Genomic DNA, 13689 nt, shown 5'->3' with positions numbered 1-13689 from the left:
TCAATGTAATGGTTTACCTAAATCTAAGAATAAAATCAACTAGTCAACACTGAGGTTGAGGAAACAAAATCCCAACAAGGAATGTTGTTTAAGCAGTGACAAGTGATGCATAAATTTCAAAATATTTAAGTCTTTAATAAGTACTCAGATGCCTGTCTGAATGATTATTATTTGTATGGCACCAAAAATGTGCTAAGCATTTCACAAAATAAATGTGCAAGGCCGTTAACCTGAGGCATATACAATCTATCATTGATAATGGATGGAAGGAGGATCAATAAAGAGACACAAGCAAATGACTTACTGATGAAGTATATCATACATCTCAGTATTTCCATGTTCTGTTTTGTTCCAAGTGTTCTTTTGTTAAACTTTTCAATGCGAGGAGAAGAGTTCTAAACCTGCTATCCAACCCTCTTAGATCTGTAGATTAGACTATCTCATGAGATTTCTGGTTCTGCTTTTGGCTTCATTTTGGGCTGACTGGAGAGCTGGTCAAAAAAATATTAGATGAAACTTGTTTTCCATTGAAAAAGCTGTTCCATTGAAAACAAAATGTTTCATGGAAATGTATCATTTTCGATGAAAAATTCACTTGAACGACTTTTCAGAATGGGAAAGAAGCCAGAACAACCAATAACTGATTTGTTAAGTTAGTCACCTGGGAAGCAGAGGTGAAACAGGCAGAGCTAGGACTTGAACCCAGGTTGCCTACATCCCAGGGCAGTGGCTAAATACTGGACTATTGTAGGAGAGGCTAGTTCCTACTCTTTTTTTCATGAAAAATGTCAAAATGGTATTCTGGATCAGACTGAAAACACATTTTGAAACCTCAAATTTTGTCATGATATGGAATTGTTGTTTTCTGGCCAGCCCTAACAAAAACAAACTTCAATTTCTGATCAGAATCTTGAAATTCAGAAGCACTGATTTTTTTTCCTTAAGCAATGTGTTTGCATGTTAGGGAATTAACCTCAAAAGTAGTATGACTTGGGAGAAGTTCTTCACAGCTCTACCTACTTATACACCCTTATCTCCACCTCCACTCCCTTTACTCCATCACTGAAGTGAGCCTTGACCACCCCCTTGCCTTTTCTCCCATAACTCTCTCTTCCCCTTCTTCCATGTTTTCCTTATGTATGGATCATCTTCCCTGACATGATACTTAAGGCTATTCTCTTCCCTTCCTTCAAATTCCTCTTCCAACATCCACTTCGTTGATGATGCCTACAAAAACTGGGAAACCAGTTATGGAAAGGGTGATTGGCAGTTGGATATAGTGGATATGTATTTATACATTTTATTTAAAAAATATATTTAATAATTGTAAAATGTATTGCATCCCTCACTACTCTCATGATGCTTCATTTCCTAAATAGCAAGCTTGTCAGGGTAGGGTTTATGTCTTTTCATATGTGTTGTGAGTGCTACCATAATACAAATAAATAAAAATAATGGTTAGTGTTTCAAAGTTAGAACAAGGTTTGGAGGTGACTTTAACTTCACTGGGTTCATCCACTTCTAAGAGGAACTCAGTTCCATTCCTTGCCCTCTCCATTATTACCCTTGGGAGATGGAATATGACACATTTACATTGCCCTCAATTTAAACTAGCTCAGAAACGTCTATTTCAGTACCCAAGTCTTGGTTTCTTGCATGGCAGTGTTCTTCAGCTTTGCAGCTGTTTTGCTAAGACCTTTAAACAAACAGAACAGTTTTCACCTAACATAAAGGCAGAGGATTTCTGAGTGAAAATATATTACCCTGTTTCCTCAAGCAACTCTGTAATTACATTTTTGAAGGCATGCTTGTTTAAAAATTCATAATCAATTTCTCATTCCATGGGCTGAAAAAATATAACTTTTTGTACATAATATCTGTGCCTTGGCACTAACAGTGGGATGGGTTTTTTTAATGTAATAAGAGTAACAGATATGCAGCCAAGTAAAGCAAGGATATAATTCTATTAAGAGATCCTAGCAGCATCATAAACTATGAGCATTCAGCTTAAGCGTCCTGTCACCAGAACTCTAGGACTTTTTGTTTCTTGTTGCATATTCTTGCACACTGTATTTTGTCTATGTAGTGCTCTATATGTTTAAAAAAAATTTTTGAAGTGATTTTGACTAGATTCCATAACAACCTGTAATCTCTCTCATAGTTTAAACTCACTGGGGCAAACTGATACATAAGATGGTGTAAATTAGATCCCCTTACACCAAATTAAACCCCTTACACTCATTTAGGTTAATTTAGGGTATTGCTACACATCAAGATGGAGCTGTAATTTCCAGCTTAAGGAAACATACCCACACTAGCTCGGATCAAGATAGTATGCTAAAAATAGAGTGTAGCTGCAGTGGAACAAATGGCAGAGGATAGCCCCCCTGCGTAAGTGCCTAGTATCTTGGACAGGTACCTACTCATGGCAGCTCGCACTTCAGCAGCTACATTATTTTTAGCACACTGGCTTGATCAGAGCTAGCACAGGTTTGTCTCCTTGATCTGGAAATCACACCTCTAGCTCAAAATTTAGACAAATCCTTAGATGCAATCTACCCCTGACACTGGCCCCACCAACAAAGTCCACCTTAATACGCCATTCATTTCCTTCTCCCATTCTCATCTGTGTGCCTTTCCCCCTGAAGCCCTATATTTACCATATGCCCTTTCAGTCCTGGTACATCAATCCACCACTCACTTTCAAACCCCTACTAAAGACTCATTTTGTCCATGATGCCCATAAAGAGTTAAAAAATCATCATTTTAAAAAGAAATCCTTCTAAAGTGATTCCCTCCTCCTCAATGTATCCTATTTTTCTCTCTTTGTCATTTAAGCTCCAGTTCTGCAAAGCATACCACACATGCAGAGCACATGTGCGGCTCGGAGTGGGAACAGGGATCCCATGCTGTTCTCTTTAGAGGAGCAAGGACTTAAACTGTAATCTCTTTGTGGGCATGGATCCTTATTTTCGTGTCCAGTGCAATGCTGAGCACCCTTAGTGCTCCATAAGAAAAAATAAATAACAATAATCTAAAAAGAATCATCTTAGTGTAATACTAAACCCTCATATGTGCTTGCTTTACATAATTACTGGAAGATTTGGATGTTCTTTCAAACTTTAACCAAACTTTCTAATCTTTTCTGAATACCCTCTTCCACCCTCCAGCAGAAAGAGCAACCGGTGCTGCTTTGCGGTGTGACATATTTATCCATGTGGGGTTGTAACTTTTGGATGGAGGACTCTCTGTGGATGTGTGATCAGAGTCCCAGGGGAGCCAACTGAGGTCGCTCAATTAGGGTGAACTGCAAAGAATGGGGTAGACAATCCCCCAAAGATAATGGATATTTTAATTCTTAGATTTACCAAACCAGTACAAAATAGCTTCTAAAATATCTTACTGGTTATCCAGAAGCCAACAACACAGTTCCCTAAAGCAACCCAGCCTTAGGCCTTCACCAAGACACCCAAGTCAAATATGATGAGGATTACTGAAAATCTTATTCATCATATAAAAAGGTTCTATCACTCCCAAAGGACACATTACCTCCCAGGTTAATGAATATTCCAGATCTTACCCAAATGCATACTTACAGCCAATTCTTATTAACTAAACTAAAATTTATTAAAAAAGAAGAGAGAGAATTGGTTAAAAGATCAATATGCGTATAGATATGAGTACAGTTCTTGAGATTCTGATTCATAGCAGAGATGTAGTTGCAAACAGTTCTTTCAGAATTAGTTCATAGGTTATAGTCCAATGTTTATATTGAGGGTGAATCCAGGTTTAGGACTGGAGATCTCAATCTTCGATTTAAGGTTCCCCTACATGAAGCATCAAGCAGATCTGAGACAAAAAGGCATCTTTATATAATTTCAGCCCTTCTTTGACAGGCTGGAGTCCTTCAGCTAACAATAGGAAATTATGGAGACTTTTTTTCCTAAGCATCACTGGTAATTAGTTACCCAAATTAGCACATGGCAATTTATCCATTAGGCAGTCTATCACAAACTTTAAAGAAACATATAGATAATCACATTACTTCACCCAAGATTCATCTAATGTTCATATTTCCTTTGGATCTCTGAATCAATATCTATAGTGACAGACAGGAACTGTCTGTTTACATGGCTAACATTCAACAAGATATGAGTACATACATGCAATTAGATTCACCTCTAATTTCTAACAATATATGTTTGCATTTCAAAGTTCTAGCCTATCTGTCATGGAATGGCCCTAATTACTATATACATACCTTCCTAACATGTGTCTAAAGTTTGAATCCAGCCATGCGTCACGCTTTGTATAAGATTCATTGCAATTATATAACGGTGGTAACAACCATGATTTTGCATGGTCATTTTTTAATTAGATAACATCACAGGAGGTGAACAGTTTATTCAAACCAGAAGAAATGTTGGGGAGAGGTATGAGAAATGGGCTCTGCCATTACAATAGAATCAGGATGGCCTCATAGTAAGACATTCTGTCAGATAAGCAGCAGTCTACTTTATTTTTCACAGCGCGCTTCAATTTTGTAAGAAGTTGTCCAATTCTAACTGATGAAAACACCTTCTGTTTCCCAAATTTAGGAGTAGCATTTACTTGAGCCATGTGGTCTGACAAAGTAGACTGGTATGTAAATTGATTTAGCTATGGAAGAAGGTGTCTTCCAACTAAACCCTGCTTAATCAACACCACACTTCCTTTCACTTGATGACCATTACCACAAACCAATCATCCCAGTTAGACCTAAACTCTAGATGCACATAGCTAACATTCAGCACTTCAGATTGCACAGCCTGAAGTTAGCATGGCCAAAATTGCCTCAAAGCCAATTACTTTATACTTGGTGTCAACTCACGACAAGTTGATATTTCAAGGTGTTGGAGACTTTGCTCACAGCACCTGCTCACATAGACAGTATCAAATGCATTAAAAACGATGAGAGGTTTTGTTTTGTCTCTGTCTCACAGTTTCTGTAAAAATAAGAACATATTCAACAAAAATAGAGATCTGTTCAAAAGTCTAATGTCCACATATGAAGTATTCTCTATTTACTAATGTTAGCATACTATTTAAGACATCATTAACTTTTGAATTATATATTCTAGTAGAGATTATCCTTACATTCATTTGGGCCAGAGTATCTTCCTTACCCAAAGCCCTTACCCAAAGCTCTATCCTGCAAATAAATTCAGCAGCCACAGAGGAGTGTTCTGCACGGTCCCCTACATGGACTGGCCATATCCTACTTCTATCATCCAATGACATGCAGCCACACTGCTTCTACTGTCTTTTGCGTAGTAAATGCCTGCAGAAATGACTGAAATGTATTTGCCCATTCAAATGTTTAACTTCCTGTGTCTGCACTTCTTTCAAAGGCAGTGATAAAACCACATGGTATAATTGCTAATGTTTGCCTCATAAGAATGGCCATACTGGGTCAGACCAATGACCTGTCTAGCCCAGAATTCTGTCTTCCAACACTGAGTGATCCTTGGGCCTTGTGTTATATGAAGGGATAAATAACACATCCTTATTCACCTTCTTCAAGCCATTCATGATTTTAAAGACATCTATCATATCCCCCCTTGTACATCTCTTTTCTAAGAGGAAGAGTTCCAGTGTTTTTAATCTCTCCTTATATGAAAGCTCTTCCATACCCCTAATAATGTTTGTTGCTCTTCCCTGTATCTCTTCCAACTCTAATATATCTTTTTTTAGATCAAGTATCAGAGGGGTAGCCATGTTAGTCTGGATCTGTAAAAGCAGCAAAGAGTCTTGTGGCACTTTATAGACTAACAGACGTATTGGAGCTGAGCTTTCGTGGGTGAATAGCCACTTCGTCGGATGCACGTCATGTTTTTTGAGATTGACTATTGTGTGCTGCTCTGGTGCCCAAGGTGAGGGCACACTAGGAATTTATATAGTGGCATTATGATATTTTCTGTCGTATTACCTCGTGGCTCCTAACATTGTTAAATGTTGGACAGCTAGGGCACATTCAGCAGATGTTCTCAGAGTACTATCTATGATGACAGCAAACACTCTTTTTTGACAGGTAACTGCTAATTTTATATATGTAATTAGGATCATCTTGTATGTATAGTTGGGATTATGTTTTTAATGTACATTACTTTGCTTTTATTAAAATTGAATTTCACCTGCCATTTTGTTGTCCAATCACCCAGTTTTATGAGATCCCTTTGTAACTTTTCACCATCAGTTTTAGAGTTAATTATTTTGTATCATCTACAAACTTTGCCACCTCATTGTTTACCTCTTTTTCTAGATCATTTATGAATATGTCGAATAGTACTGGTCCCAGTACAGATTCTTCGAAGCCCTGCTATTTACTTCTCTCCATTGTGAAAACTAACCATTTGTTCCAACCCTTTGTTTCTCATGTTTTAAACAATTACTTATCTGTAAACGAACAATCCCTCTTATCCCATGATTGCTTATTTTACTTAAGAGCCTTTGGTGTGTGACTTTGTCAAAAGCTTTCTGAAAGTCCAAGTACCCTATAGGCATTGAATCACACTTTATTTATCTCCTCAAAGAAGTCTAATAAATTGGTGAGGCATGATTTCCCTTTACAAAAGCTGTGTTGACTCTTCGCCAACATTGTGTTCATCAATGCGTCTCATAATTCTGTTCTTTACTATAGTTTCAACCAATTTTCCTGGTACTGAAGTTAGGTTTACCAATCTGTAATTGCCAGGATCACCCCTGGAGCCCTTTATTAAAAAGCAGCATTACATTAGCTAACTGCCACTCAGCTGGTACAGAGGCTGATTTAAGCAAAAGTTTACATACCACAATTAGCATTTCTTCAATTTTATATTTGCATTCCTTCAGAACTCGGTTTGGTTTGTTTGTTTTTCTTTTCTATTTATGTAGATCCCCATTCTCCAGAGACAATACTAAGGAAAAATGATACATTAGAATTTTATTCTTTCTATTTGCATGATCTGGAGCCCCAGGCACAACAGCATAAGATTTTCCTTGCCCCATTAGTTCCCAATAACCCTATCTCCCTTATCTAGTCGCTGCAGCTATTTGTCAGTCTATCTGGGATTCCGAAAGTTTCATCCATCCTTAAATTCTGGCCCATCTTTTACCATAAAATCCATCCTCTTTTTCCTAGCTATCATGATGTGCTGTGGAAGTTAAAACAATGAGACTGCAATGCCACTTTAACTTATGGTGTGAAAACACAATGCATGAGGAGGCTGAGAACATCAGCTCTCAAATGCTTCAATCTCCAAAGATCAAGAATAGATTTCTTCCGAACATAGCATCACCTGCATGGCATGGAATTGAGATATTCACTGAACCATTGGGATGATATTTATTGTTTATATCTTGAACTTACTCCTGAATGAATTATTGTTTTACTTAATGGGCCAGATGTATGCTGATTTACACGTCTGTGACTCTGATTCAATGTCTCTGCAGCTCTACAGAGGTATGTGCAGAATAACTTTCAGTTTCATGATTAGAATGGTTTAGAAAAGCAACGTTAGAAAAATTGTATTGATAGCTAATGTAGATGTCATCCTCATTCTGCTGCTGACTTCTGATTTTTCCATAGTTTACTCCTTACATTCAGATAAATGGGTAATGTGAAACTCCAAATTCTTATTCTTTCAGTTATCAAATCTGTGTTGACACTGTCCCTCATTCTATCACGTGAGAAATTTCCATGTTTCCTGAAGAGCTGTTTCATGCCAGAAATATTCAGTATGTTCACTGGAAGTTGTAGGGGAAACAAAAAGGGTAACAGGCTAAAAAAACGTTCTAGTTACGAAACACTTGAAAGCTTATCGTTAAAATATTCAGGTGACTGATTTGTGAAGGTCATTTCATTCCAGATCATATCATCTTGTCCTTCAGTGCATGCTGCCCTCAGCTACAAGACTATTACTTATCACTTTACCTATTTTTAAAACTTCAGATAAAATTATGCATTTTAAATTGATAGCTTTGTCATTTCCCATGCTCATGACTGCATGAATAAGAATGAGGTATACATACCGAGTGTGTTTTATTTAATTGATGACTTTAGTTAACGGATCTCATTTTTGGTGTGACAAGACACATTCTTATATGAGCGAGGCAAAAATAGCACCTTTCCTAATAGTTGAGGTAAATCTGTCTCTGTGTGTGAATATAATAATTTTAACAAAAGTAAATGTTTGCATAAGTTGTTGAGAATATGGCTTCTTTGCATCACGTTGTTAAGGGGAATGTGTTTGCAGTATACCTTGTATGTGACCAAGCAACCTTGACATGGACACAAAAGGCATTTCAGAGACTTGAAACCAAATATTAAATCCAATCTTGATATTGATTTCAAAATTAGAAAGCAGTAAAGTCAGCTAGGAAAACAGAAAACTACTGAAAACAAAACATCTTTTTTTTGTTTCTCTAAAGCAGACATGGCTATAATTACAGTAATTGCACTAGAAGCAGAAGACTTGCTTTTATGTAGTATTATATCTCAGTTACACTGAATAAAAAGTAGGATCTGTCTCAGTAGAACGAGTGTTTCAGGAGGATATTTTTTGTTGTTGCTTGTGTAATATGTAATCATAGCTCACTCTGAAATTTTGTTTTGCATCAACATTAAGAACATTAGCACAAAGAAAGAGGGAACAATTTTTAAAAACAGTGAGCCTGCTTATTAAAAGACTAAAAAATATTGTGTGGAGCTCATTCAATTCTAATATGGGCTAAAATAGAGGTTCCTAATATCCTGGTTTTACTGTAACTCTATAGAGGTTCTCTACTCACTAATATATATTATAGCAGCAGGGGTATCTGAATGAATGGGATGAGGCCCTATAGGATGTCTTTACTGTAAAGAAAAACCTGTGGTCACTGAGTTTCAGCGCCTAGGTCATATGACTCAGACCCAGGCTCTGGGGCTAACAATAGCAGTGTAGACATTGTGCTCAACATGACTCTGAAACCCAGTAAGGGGGAAGGGTTTCAGAGCCTGAGTTGCAGTCCAAACCCGAATGCCTGCAATGTTATCTTTATCCCCAGAACCCGAGCCCCATAAGCCCTAGTCAATTGACCGGGTCTCTGACACTTGGTGCTGTGGGATGTATTTATTTATTTATTGGTCAGTGTAGACATATCCTATAGCTCTCACACAGAAGTATTTATTGTCCTGGAATCTGGCTACTGACAGCAGCACACCCAAGCATGCTTTCTTTCTCACTATACATTCCCCTCAGTCTTCTCACAACCCCACCTTCATGCAACGTAGCTAGTGCAGGAGGGAAAACCTACTACAATATTTTCTCATTTCATTCCTTAGTTGACAGAGTAATGAAAGAGGTCATCAATGTCAAGATCTTGTTTTCATTAAGATATCATCTTACCCTTTTTCCTATTTATTGTCACCTCATATATATATATGCTATACGACTTGTGCAACACAGATTGCTCAGTGAAGCTCTGAGTGCCATAAGGATGAAATATCATGGGGTTTTAGCTTCCACTGAGCAGGATTCATAATGCTAATTGTAAATCATGACATTCCACTAACAATATATGGAATACCAGTCAAGCTGACGGACCAGTTACAAGACAGTCACAGTTTACAAAGAGAACTCCTGTTATTTCAGTAACATTTGTCTGTTCAGTTTCTTATAGCCACCAGGCCACCATCAAGCCACCAACGCTATGCCTCCTCCATCTGCCATTAAATCCACCCTAGATGCAGTAGAGGCAAAGCAGATGTTCAAGTAAGAGAAGATTTTCTGCTCACCAATAAATAAAGAGGTCTGCTCATGCATTATTGAGCCCCTAACTTATGTCCAATAACATACAATACAGTTTATTCTGCTGTTGGTTCCAGGCTTCTATGAAGGTTCATGTGAGTAGTCCTCTTGAAAATGCATTTCTAGTGCCTAAAAATACTGGAGGAAGACGATGTATTTATGACTGGGCATGGGCAAACTTGTTCATTCAAAAGAAGAACCTATGCCCATCTCCTCAATCTTTGCCCAGTTCCAGAAATACAAGTTTATTTCATGTACTGCAAACCCTGCTCTCCAGATGTTGTAGCGTAGAGACACTCCATGAGGGGATGTTTGCAGAACTTTCCTTAGCTGGAATCACAGGAAGGGGGTGAACCAGCCCAGCACTCTAGTGCACCAGTTGAGTATTGGCTCAGGGGAGAAAGAAACACCAACTCAGTCACCAACACTACTGTAGGAATAAGCAGGGGAAAAAAACCCTTAATTTAATCATTATGACTGAGATTTTCAAAGCTGCCCAGTAGCTCGGGATGCCAATTCAGACTCAAAATCAGATAGATACACAACTTCAATTGAAAGCTAATGGGAGTTAGGCACCTAACTCCCACTTGTGCCTTTGAAAATCTCCCCATAGATGTCCATATCCCCTATGCAGCTTTAAAAATATCAGCATATGGCTTTTTCATGACTGTGAAAACTTGGTATTAAAACAGAATTTTAAAAAGGCCCTTTTAATAGATGGGGATGTTTCTAAGTTATAGTATGAATTTGATGACAGTTCTGTGTCTATTATGTATTCATCCCAAGGTGAACTATGCATGCATAAGTATAGGTCTTTTTAAATTGACAGCTTTAAAAATATGGAAAAATCAAACTGGCTTTATTTAAGATGCCATAAAAGGAGGCTATAGGTGCTGAATGGTCATGTGTGGGGAGTTGTGCTTCCCATGAGTAAAAGTGCAGAGCCTTTGGTGACATACATAAATAGTCAGTAACACATTTCAGGAGGTCTCTATCTAATAAATCTCAGCTTAAAGTACTTAATTAAAATATTTCATCTAAATCCTCTATATAATGGCACAGCTAACTTATAATTAAAAAAATTAATTAATTTCAATAAATCTAGAAAGGCCATTGAGACATTGCTTGCTACTGGCAGCTGTGGAAAGAGCACTGCAGTGTGAAAAAATTAAAATACAAACTAAATTTCTTGGACCAGATTTTTGTATCCAGTTTATCTACATAGAAGGCCAGGCCCAAAGCCTACTGAAGCCAATAGGAGTCTTTCGGTTCATTTCATTGGGCTTTGGATCAGGCCCAGACTGCAGGTCCACTAGTATGGCCAACCTCAAGAGATCAAAAATCATGAGTCAGAATCCAAAAAGTCATGAGATTTAAAAAATCATCAAATCATTTTCCTCCCGCTACTCCTCTGCCAGTGTCTGTGTGGTAATTTCAGGTTGAAAAGTCAATCTTTAGTGCACACACAAATGCACATATCTCCGTGGATGATCAGATGGAGACTTCACTTACCTTCTTCTTATCTCTGAGACAGAGAAATTGCCATCCTTTTCCTATTAGTGTCTTGACTCTCTTCTCCTATAGTTTATTTCCTTTGATAAGAGAAGGGCTGGTTGTTAAATAGTTTGAGAACCATCAACTTAGTGAATGCATCATGATTCAAACTTGCATGTAGAACTTAGATGGTTAATGAGTTACAGATACACATATTAAAAATTTTAAATTTATATAAAATCACTCATATAAGTGATAATGTCACAGTAAAAACAATATGGGATTAGTTTAGCCTTTTGAAAGACGGAGAACTTCCCTTACTCTCTCCTCACCCTGCCAACTTCTCTGGCCTATACTGGACCGCACTCCTCCACTTGCCACCACTCCCTCATTCTCCCTCCTACCCCTCACTCCATTCTTTGTCAACCCCTAAATCTGCCTCTTGCTCCCCTCAGTGTCTGACCCATTCATTCTCTCCACCCAGCTTTCACCTAGTCTCTGCTGCTCCTCACAGTCCCTGTGTCCTGTCCATCCCCCTGAACCATAGAGTAGCAGTCATTTTACCTGTGTGCATGGCTTCAATGTCACTGAAAATTGTGAGAGGTGACAGCCAACTTTATTAAGGGCAGCCTCATCCACTCATGCAGGTAAACTATAGGGAAATGATGGCCATTTTGCTGGCTTCAGCTTCATTGGTAGTAATAGAAGACAGTGACCATTTTGAATAAGGGAAAACTTGTGAGTGAGCAGCCTTTCACCATGTTTTCATAAGACAGATAAAAATACCCCAAAACTACTACAGTCTCAGTAAAATCACAAGAGTTGGCAATGCTGCCCCAGACTTAAAGCCCATCACTGCACTTCCCTGGAGGTGGTGCTGCTTGTATCCAAGGCCAGTACAGTGATCTCAAGCAGCCCATGGACTTCTTCAACATACTTTGGCTGCAGATGCAGCTGAAAGGATAAGTGTGGCCCAGGGGCATCCCAGGCATTCCTTATTTTCCCTATCATGCTGAGATGGAGTTACATATGAATCCCTATTCTGGTTCTCTACCTACAGGGGATCACCCTAACACTGAGGTACTTCTTCCTCTGCCAGTTACAGTGGTTTTCAGACCAGTGTATGTAGCAGTGTAGTACTAAGTGGCTGCATTTATTTTAACAAGCATTGGAAACAACTTTATTGGTATGGTATTTTTTTAAATGCATAGTAACAATACTTAGCATTTATCTAGTGCCTTACAAATGAGTTACATTTCAAGGCACTTTACAAACTTTAAATAATTAATATTTCTGACAGAAAGCATTTTACAATTTTTTTCCGGCAAGATATTTACAAATCAGCTGGAGATTTCTTGTGTCACAAAAGCATGAATCCATAGCCTGCATTTCAGAATGTTGAGTTGCCTGACAGTATGAATCAAAACAAGTATTATTGAAAGATTCATTTACTCTCATAAAATGTTTACTTCTATATCACATTAGCAGCTTGTTTTAAAATGGTTGAGATTTTTTTAAAAAAGACAATCTCTTTTTACAACAAATACAATATATAGATCCTGATTCAACATAATATTTCAGTATGCATATAATTTTAAGCATGTGGGAAGTGCTTTGCTGGCTTAAGCCCATAATAGTTGCACAATGTAAATCCAGATGTGGATTTCCACAATTACCACGGTCTATTTGTTACAATTAGAAAATGGACAGCAAGATGGTTTTACAATAATGTTATTAGTGTTAGAACTTCCAGCCATTAAAACCTTTAAGAACCTTCTCAAACTGTAACCCAGGAGCACTAATATCAACATCATGACGATGCACAATGTAAGTGGCTTGTGATAGAAGAGCTGACAAGTCTCGAGTCCATAATATATTCAGCCCAAAGTGTAGTGTGGCATACCCTCATAAAGAAAAAGTTTAAGAATTTAATAGTGAAGAAATAAATAGGGTTATACAGGAGCTACTATAATGACCTATAGAATGTAATAGAGAATTATGTCCTTCCTATAGAAATTTGCTCATTTGATTATGACCATCTTATCAGATTACAGCAAAGATATAATTCCCAATTATATTCTATAGGATGATCAAAAATGTACAGAAAGGTTACCATTCTCTGTTACTAAATTATATAAGACTTCTCCACATTATGCTAAATTTGACGAACAATAATAGCACCCAGCTCTTGTATAGCGCTTTTAATTAGTAGATCTAAAAGCATTTTACAAAGTGAATACGTATCATAATTTTGGAGAAATATCAGCAGGTGTGCAGCTTTCACAGTTAAAAACAATGTGAAATAAACTAACTTGTGTGCTAGCTCACTTGGCACGTGAGTGAGGCAAAGTGCACACTGGTTTCTTCCTTTCATATCAGTTTGACCTGT

Source organism: Gopherus evgoodei, chromosome 2 (assembly GCF_007399415.2).
Source record: "Gopherus evgoodei ecotype Sinaloan lineage chromosome 2, rGopEvg1_v1.p, whole genome shotgun sequence".
NCBI lineage: Eukaryota > Metazoa > Chordata > Testudines > Testudinidae > Gopherus > Gopherus evgoodei.
The sequence above is the reverse complement of the archived record's forward strand: the minus strand, read 5'-3'. Positions refer to the sequence as shown.